The sequence below is a fragment of the Symsagittifera roscoffensis genome, chromosome 10 (genome assembly GCF_963678635.1).
Source record: "Symsagittifera roscoffensis chromosome 10, txSymRosc1.1, whole genome shotgun sequence".
Classification (NCBI taxonomy): Eukaryota; Metazoa; Xenacoelomorpha; order Acoela; family Convolutidae; genus Symsagittifera; species Symsagittifera roscoffensis.
In genome coordinates, this window is record NC_087071.1 from 35,287,155 (window position 1) to 35,297,174 (window position 10,020).

Genomic DNA, 10,020 nt, shown 5'->3' on the forward strand with positions numbered 1-10,020 from the left:
CTTCGCCCTGATGCGAGCAGTCTTGTTCAAAATTTTGGAAAATAATTCGGCTGCTATTTCTGGCGATCACTTATCAGCATCTTAAGCTAAAGCAGCATAATTCTGAGTAGCCATGTGCGAATGGGAGTTTTAATCTGCGGCTTGTTTACTTGCCCTCTTCCAAGGGGAGATGGTTGTTCACATGGGCTTAATGCATCTTTATATCCGAATTGACATTGGACATATGGTAAGAAAACAGGTTATTTAATGGGCATTATATAACAAAAGGTTATATAATGGGTTTCCAAATAAAAAATTTCCCTTTTCAGTTTTGTATTGCGCTAAAAGCTATATTCTTTTTTCATTTACACAAACTGCCTAAAACGTTCAAAAATGGTTGCTAACCGGTATATTTTTCCTTATCCTCCCTTTTGCGAAGTGTTACTACAAAAGTGTTTGTTTTCACTGTCAGATTGTTTGCGGCCTAAATTAGCCATGAAAACATATTTGTTAGCCATGTTTTATCCCGTTAAATCACTTACTACACCTTAAAAAAGATGCGCGTGCGAGGTGAGAGAAAAGATAAAAAATCATTGGTTGAAATCAGTTTTCATTCACATAAAATAGTGCTGCTTCCGGTTTTTTAATTTCCATTACCTTTTAATTTATTTGACGCTTGTGTTAGAATATGATCAACGCTTATCAAACTTGGCCAGAAAAACATATAAATTTGGCTTTTGTAAATGCGCTAATCACTCTTTTCTCTATGGAAATTTGACTAATTATTGAGAATTTGTATCAAATACTGAAATTATAGATAACTTGTTTCTCTATATGAAAATTGTATGATTTTGTTGACTGTATATTTGGCTTAGGTATACAAACCGTAGTCACTTTTTTTTGTAAATAAACTAATGATTGAAATATCATATCACTTTCTAGATTTATAGAATGCTTGCTCCTTAATATCGAAACTGTATGATTTTTGTCTGTACTTTTGGCCTATGTAAAAGACCTACTTCAATTTATCAATTCTGTGTAAGTTAAACTAAATATTGAGATTTCATATCTTTTTCGATCATTTTAGAATGCTTGATCCTCAAAATGGAAACTGTATGAGTTCCAACTTGTCTGTCTTTTTGGTAATGTAAAAGAGCTAATCGGTCATTTTATGTGAAATAACCTAATTTTTGATATTTCATACCCATATGTAGAATTTACTTTTACTTTCAAAGAAAGCTTGTGACTCTGCTCGGGATCAGCCACATGTTTTGACCCTTCTGGCGGTTTTCCCCGGAAAAAAATGACAAACTGATCGGTAATCTCATATCACAACTTTGTTTTACTGCTGCAAACAAAAGAACACAGTTGTCTATCTTTTTCATTGGGAATCTTCCAGCGACCATGATATTGTTTTTATATTTTGGACAAACCTGAGAAGTTCAATATTTTATTCACAGTAACTGCACTAACTAAGCTTGTTTTGCTTTTTTTTTGAACTCGCTAGTCTTAGGTTCTTCTGAACAGAGTAGTATAGCTTCATAAATTGTGCATTGCGTCTGAATTCTCCGTAACTTATGTGGATGAAGGACCATAATCTTAGCCCATGCAGCGAACAAAAATAAGAGTGGATTCAGTTTAGTAAACACATTCTAATTTCAAAAGCCTGAAAAGTTAACATAATTCTATAAAAAACACGCTATCAAAATGGTCTATTCAAGAAAAAAAAACCTTTGGGAATATACTGATCTTAGATGACGTCAATCAAATAGCCTGTCGATAGTATTTAATTTTTAAAAACTTCAGAACTTCCGAACTCAACGGCATTTTTTTTGAGATGAAATAATGAAATAAATGGGAGACTCAATTAAACAGAGAATACACGCATACGATTTTTGAACTCTTCCTAAAAATCGACAATCTCCAGCTTGTTTATGTTCTTTTTCACTGTTTCTCGCAGTCATATTAAAAGATTTTCTTGCACATTTTCACTGATGCCTCTTACGCATCTCTCTCATCTAAAACTTACCTTGGGTAAACTTCTGGTTTCGACAAAAAATCTAAAGAATTATTCGCTTGATGAGTAAGTAATTCCTATGAATCCACCAAAATCTTTTCTTTCCGCTTGTGGGAAACGAGATATTTTTTGTTAAAACTTATGTTTCAGATGTATATTGGAGATCACCCAAGCTACAAATTCAAAACACTTCATTTTGAATACAAATTCTGCAATTACGAAACCTTAGAATGTGGATCAAGTACAAACGCTTTTAAGAAAAACCGCGCACTGCGTACAGTAGCACATATTCAAAGTTCAAAAAAAACTTCAGAAGACAACCAAAATATAGCAGAAGAACAACATTTTCTGAAACAAACCGTCAGAAGTCCCAAATACATCACAAAAGATGCACATTTACAACCAGGGGCCATCCTCAACAACTTCACCGCATTTGGCAGTCAAAAAATGTTTGGCTTGGCATCATCCAAACTGCAGCTGGCATCAAGCGATCCCAGCAAGCAATCCCAATAAATTTCATTCCCAATCGACTTCATTCCCAGTAGCTCAGAAAAAAATGCAAATTTTTGTGGAATCCGGTTTTTCTCCCGGGCTCATCGACAAATCGATTACCATACATAGGAGTCCAAAAAACTACAAGAGTCATAATGTGATTTTTGTTCAAACTATCCCAGCAAAATTAAAGGAGAATATTCGGCTGTTTACCCGATCATTTATTTTGCTTGTATCATAAACAAGGTTTTCCTCAGCTCGAAATCGAATTTTTGATCCCATTTTTGTGTTCTTGTTCACGGACAAAAAATTACAGCGTGTTTATTTTCAATACTTTTTTCAAAAAAGGAGTAAGTTTAAGAAAAATCCAACACAAATCATCAATAATTTTATAATTTTTTTGTTTGGCGATAGCAGTCAGTTGTTTTAAAGTCGGTTGCTTATTTGATACCCCGTCAACAACACGTTTCTAGATATACCACAAAAAATTTATAGGTTGACAAAATCGTTTTTTTTTTTACAAAACAAAGAAATTAAACAAAACTTATTGAGAAAGTTTCAATTTTCCTTGCTATTTTTTGCACTTAATTTAGCCTTCATTTCTGAATTGTATGATGGCAAAAGGTCTTCCCTCTTTTGGCAGTGTTGAATATAATAATGTACAATTTGTTGCAATTTCATAATCAATTTCAGCCTCATAATCAGTCTGGCAACTAAAATAACATAAAATTTAAGTTTCAAAGAAATCTAGTAAAAATTTTTGACCCTCTTGATGGTTTTTGCAGGATTTTGGTTATCTCAAAAAATCTTGGCAGATGGCAAGTTGGTCGATAATTTCAAATTTCAATTTACTTATACACCTGCAAACAAAATGACACAGTTTAGAATCACTAGCATTGATAATGGTTTTATATTTATGGCAAGCCAGAGAAAATCGAAGTTTGGGCAAGCTTGATGAACGTGCTTAATTTGTGGTCAATGCATCTGATAATGGTGACATGCATCTGGAGTCTTTGTAAGAAATATGGTTAGAAGATAACCAACTGAGCCAATGCAGCAGTAACCAGCGAACAAAATCAAGATTGGATTCAATTTAATGAATCTATTTTAAACTCAAAAGCAAGCACAGTTAACATATGCGAATATAAGGTACCTTCGAAAGAGCCAGTTCAAGAGAAAAAAAACTTTTGAGGGTTTTCTGATGTTAAAATACGACAACCTCTTGTCCTGTGGATAATACATTTTTTATATAAATGGGATAAGTGGATAATATAAATAAATTTTTTTTTGATTTAATTTTTGTTTAAATGTTTGTTACAAGACAACTAGTCACCTAAAATTTTAATTGTAGAACTGCTCAATCGGAATCAACTATAAAAATCAGGTCTTATAGTTCAAGATTCACAAAAGGTCTTATAGTTCAAGATTCACTTTCTTAGATTTGTTTGGCAGCTTGTTTCAGCATAGAGTTTTTCAATTACTTAGAGTTTTTTGTTTTATTAACCATGTTTTCAAAAAAAAATCATAGGAAAGTTTGAGCCACCATGAAGCACTGCATCATTCTATTTTTGCTAATTGTTTTTGCGCTTTCAAAAGTTCAGTCACAGTAGTTTTTTTGAGCAACCATGACAAAAATCACTATGCGAAAGGTTGATTCATTGAAACTCTTATGTGTTTCAAACAGATACATACGATGGTGCAGCTATCTGATTCCAATTAAAAAAACTACATATAAGGAACCGTAATTGACTGTATCAAAAGCTTTTTCAGTTAGAAAAAAATAGTTTTTTATTAAAAAGTTTTTAAGTAAATCAGTAAGATCTGAATAGTTTGATTATCGAAGTTTGGTGCTTGGTTTTCACTAATTTAAGCAAAATTTATTCATAGTGTTCAAATAAGTCTCTGTTTTTTGTCAATCAATTTTCTTAAAGATTTTTTAAAACAGTTCCAATCCAATGTCATCTCGCGCCAATATTGGTTGAAGTAGCTCAGCGTGTTCGTAAATCAAACATTGATGTGATTGGTAATTTTTTAAAAATGTTTAGGAAAAATTAAATGCTTTGGAACACCGTTGAGAAGGCCAGTAGTAGACCAAAGACTCTTCGGTGATAGGAAAACAGCTTTGTCTAGTGCATACCCATCCAGTTTTGTAATTTTTTTGATCAGTTTTAAATGTGTGCTCCTAATTTTTCTCTGCTTTAGTTTTTCAAATAGCTTCGCAAATCAAGCAAAATTAATCATGCTATCATGAATTACTCAAATGTCTCGAGTGTCAATGTTTTGATAATTTTATTTTTATCAAGCGCAGATTTGTACGAAATGTCAGTAAAATAAATCTGAATGGTTGACAGATTCTCAAACATAAAGAGAGTCATTTTAAACAGATTGAAGGAAAGTTGAAAAGAGTTATGAAAAAGCACAAAAATTTAAGCACTAAAATTTAACAAGAGGAAAGCACAAAATTTTAAGCAATAAAATTTTACAAGAGGAAAACACAAATTTTTACAAGTTAATACTGTCACTACCAATGGCAATTTTTCTAGTCACCACCTATAACTTTTTTAATATTCAGCATTATGTAAACAATTCTTGTTAAAAGATGATTGCTCCTTTAAATTTTTTCGGCGCGCTGCTCAAATACATTTTACTTTTCTTGTGATTCATATCCAATTACAGTTTAATGCCTACTGACTGCAAATCATTTTAAACTGAAATTTCCAAATAGCTGAAGTTTCGAGAACAAACATGGCAACTCTTACTTTTCTAGTTTTTCCGTACTCAACCATCAGTTGTCAAGACAAAAACAAGTGAATTGTCACGTTTGCAATGTCCAGTCTTAATTAGGTTAAATAAATACGCCATAAAAATCAAATCACCATAATAATTGGGGGCTCAATAGGTGCATTTTGTTTACTTATAACAGCTTGCATGGTTCTTTTCCGCTACTTGCTCTTGTTGGAGTGGCACTTACAGATTTGTTTTTTCTTATTGTTCCGACTTTTGATACGAAAGTAACGGAATATTTGTGCTCGGGGTGGGTTTTTTTTTCTTCAGACAAATTTCGACTTTTTAACCAGCCATTTTTGACGGAATTTTCTTTTATCATTCAAAAAGTATTGTTGTCCTGAGCTCAGATTTGAAAAAAATATTTCACCAGTGATCGTTTTTCGTTTTTCGTAATGGGGGTTTAAAGATTGCCATTTTGGCCAATTTGGGGCAATTAACGCGCGATATATTCGCGCTATTTTGCGTAAAGGGAGAGTTAATCCCTCTTAGAAATCGTTCCAAATTGGTTGTTTAGCTTAGCTTAGCTTATTTGCCATAATTGATTTGTTACAAGGAGCGAATTTTATCCTTTATATGGCGTGTGGGGAGATGATTTTCATGAAAAATTTCAAATTTTACAAAAAAAAATTTTTTTCGTTTTGTTTTATTTCATTTAATTTTTCAAATGTAATTACTGCTCCATTAACCTTAAAAGTCAGTCGGAACATGCAGGACTTTGCCCTGATACGAGCAGTCTTGTTTTATGAAATTTAATTGCTGTTAGCTGCGTTCTTCCTCTATGTTTTCAGACCTCGCTGAAATTTCTAACTTGCCGTCTTTTAGCATTTATCGTCCGCTGTTACCAATTTCGATGAAAATGCTGTCTTTTGCAATTGTTTGATTGGTCTGAATTTCAGATCGTCAATAACATTTGAGTGAGCCTGGGAAACTTTTTTCGAGAATGTTTTTTTAATTGATGTTGTAAGCTGTTGTCACATAGTTTCTATCAAACCTATTTTTGAAGATCAGATTCACATTTTCTAAAACGTTCATGTGGAAAAGTTAGCTTTCTGTGGTTTGAATGCATCCAAAGCCATAACCTTGTCTCCTTTCCCAAGGAACTAGATGACCCCTCAACTGATGTTCATCATCAACCCAGCGGCGGCGCCAGAATGTTCATTAAGTTTTTCATTAAATAAGAGCATACAAGCTAGGTTGATTCACCTTTTGTTCTTTTGAACAATGTTTTATTAGATATGTTCTACTAATTAACTGTTTAACTATTTTTGTTTTTTAACAAGTCAACAGATTTTCCCATTGAACTAGATCATGTTTTAATGAACACTCATAAATCAAAAGATATATATGTGCGTATAGAAATAGTTCCTAAGTATCATATCATACTGGTACGCATACACACAGTATTAACAACTGCCATGTGGGCTCAATTAAAAATCAGTATGGTTAATTTTCTTTGTAGAGATCGCAGGCTGACAGAAAAGGAAAGAAAAGATATCTCAGATATAAGGAATGTTATAAGAAATTGAGACCCGATCAGGCAAAAAAAGTAGAGCTGGTCAAATGTGTTAACTAATTGAATTAAGTCCTGTATAATTCAACCCCCGACTCTAGCTTCTTTAACATCAATTTTCATAGCAAAGAAATAATGGCCTATTTTTATGTATTTGAAGTCAAAATGTTTGAACACTTACCGCTGGATTCCGCTGAAATTGGTTTATTAGTTGACTCTGAAGACCACGTGGAAATTTTGAGCTGCCAAAGCTTAAAGTCACAAAGACATGCTCTGGAATCTATTTACAAACTAAACCATTTTCCGTGCAATCGTGTGACAGTCAAAAGACTTAACAATGTCATAAATGAATGTTAAACGTCATTAAAACTATCATTTAACATTTATGGGGTCGACTTTCTCCAGTGGTGCAACGATTTGTCCCAACCGTATTTGATGTGATTTTACGCAAAAAATTCAAACCAAATTTGAAATTTATAAAACCGATACGTATATGTACTGAAATTTTTCACAAAGATGAGGCAGTTGTTTTGAAAGCTGTAACGTTTGTCCAATCTTCATAATTAATTTTTTAGGATCAAAGTATAGTTTTGTCATAAATTTAGTCACTTAAAACGGTAAAATTATTGAATCGTTTCACGTTCTTGTGTGAACAAAAAAAATTTAAAAATATATATATTTTTTTGGTTATTTAGGTAAGCAACAAGATTTTCTCGACCCCCAGTAGCAAGCCTGACTAAAAGTTCAATTGTGACCGTATATTCGGTGACCTTAGTTTGACCTCATTGCCTCGTAAACCCCCAAAGAGACCCCAAAACTGGGAACCCTGCAAACTGATCACGATGATGACAAAAATGACTCGAAAGTAGTTTGGCGAAATTCGCGTCATCATCAGAGTTGCGACAGACCCTGAAGGACTAATGTTTGGACGAACTTCAATCTCATCTTAGAAGAATCAAGGCCGCTCTTCCTACAAATGTTGTGCCGATAGCCCAGTCAACCGACAGTCCAGCCCACAACGTGAGGCAGGCACCCTTTAGGACGTGACTCAAGCAATCCAAAAGGAGCAATAAATCTAAAGAGAACAATATAGTTGGTTAGCTGGTTCAAGACCACCTTTAAAACATTTAGTTTAATTTCCTTGGTTTCTTGAATTGGTGCAATTTTGCATTTATCTAGTTTAAGTTCTTTCAACCTCAGATCTGTTTATAATTTAATTACTTTACAATTTTACAATTAGCAAATTGGTGTCAAGTGTGTCCAAAACAATTTTTGGTCCACTTTTCGTTTTTTTTCAATGTTTGGTTGATTTTGGTTAAATATCCTTACTGGGTCATCTCTGATTTACGGCCAAAACTATCAAATAATTATTTTATTTTTTGTCTGTATTATAAGATTACAACTTTAAGCCAGTGAAATAAGGCTTTGAGTAATTTCCGATGTCTGAAAATTACGAAATCTTACTTTCACTCACAATATAATAAGATAAGCTTTCAAACTATACATAAAATTCTACCTAGCTCAAAAAAATGATTTGTTCAATAGAAAAAAAACAATTTGGTTGTCTGAAAACGTTGAAGTTAAGATACTAAATGGTCGAATATTCTTTTTAAAAAGAACAGAAAATGAGCTGGTATGCTTTCATCCTTACTAATGTAAAACTATTGGCCTTTCGGGTTGGAGAAAAATGAATTGTGTCTTTGGACCTTTCCTCTATTTAAAAATTAAGACTTTTTCGTCATCCGCCCAACCAACTGTGCTAACCTACTGAATAAAACTCAATACTGGTTGTAACAAATTTAAATTTTATTTGTTCTAACTCATTTTGGCTCTTTTTTATCCAGCTTCTGATGCAGCTTGCCTGCTGCCTTATCTTTTTAGCCAATTGCTTTGAAATTTTGAGCAAGAATCACTATTTGCAATTTAAGGCTAAACGGTCTAGTGGTTAGATGGCGCGCTCAAATAAAACGAAGATAGTTGTTTCAACTCCTGATCTAGCCAAAGTTTCGTTATTTTGCAGTAGAAACAAACAGATGCTTACTAGCGTTAAAGTTAGTGCGTTGTGTACACTGTTTCTAGAGTTTTGAATCATTAAAGTTTTTTGTTATAGTTAAACTCCAATTGAAGTGTGTTTCAATCTGTTCTGTAATCTCAATTGCACTTTCAAATTTTGGACTTGACTTTTCTAATGAACAATTGATTTCCGCATAATTGTTTTTTGACGAAAAGAATTTTCGCTGCTTGCTCAAAATTGTAATTGTCAAATTGCTAAAAGGCGGAAAAAAAGGAGAGACCTGTCTCCCTTCCGAAAAAAGGTTGGTTGGGGCTTGATGTTATTATAATGGAGGGACCTGTCCCATTTGAGGGAAGTTTTGATTGGGTTAAATGTCTCATTTCTGATATAATTTGTCCTATAAACATGTACTTAGGGACCATTGGAGAACAGCTTTTTTGATATTAGGGGAGAAACGTTTAATAATTAATTTGCAAAAAATAAGTGATAAAAAATGGATCCGATACGTTTTCAAACATTAAAAAACATGCCTATGGAATCCAGCAACAAGGAAATCATATTGAGTGCGGAATCCACTGATAAAAAATGGGATCCAACTACAAAAATAATACAGTGACCGCAAAATCCACTGAAAAACTGTTGAAAGCGGCCTTTTTAAAAATAAAATCCACTTTGGTCTCCGCAATTTACTGACAAAAAAACTTTTTGGCAATTTATGTAGGAATTACTTGATTGTGGAATTCACAGACAAAAAATTCTTTGAAATCTCATAGATTTGTCCGTGGAACCCAGACGTTTGAAAGCACCATTATGTACTTAGTTACAAAATGGTTTGAAAAAATGACTTCGCCATTTTTGTTCAACCTGCAGTTTTAAAAATCTTTCCAGATTTGTACATGCTTAGATATCAACACCTTTTGGACAAGCAATGTTCTATTGGTACCCTTCTTGAAATTATATCAAATAGGTTTGAGAGCTGGGCAACACCAGAGATACAATTTTTTTTTAAAAAATGGAACAAAATGTTCATAAGAAAATGACACACAAATTTTTTTTCAGTTTTTTCAAATGATAGTTTTTGCACAAACAAAATACAGGCATCTGGCGTTTTGATTTAGATTTCAAAGTTTAAATGCACTAAAAATTTACAAATTTTTCAAATCTATTTCACCTGTATTGGTTTTTACCAGGGGCGGATCCAGGTTTGTTGATATTGGGTTT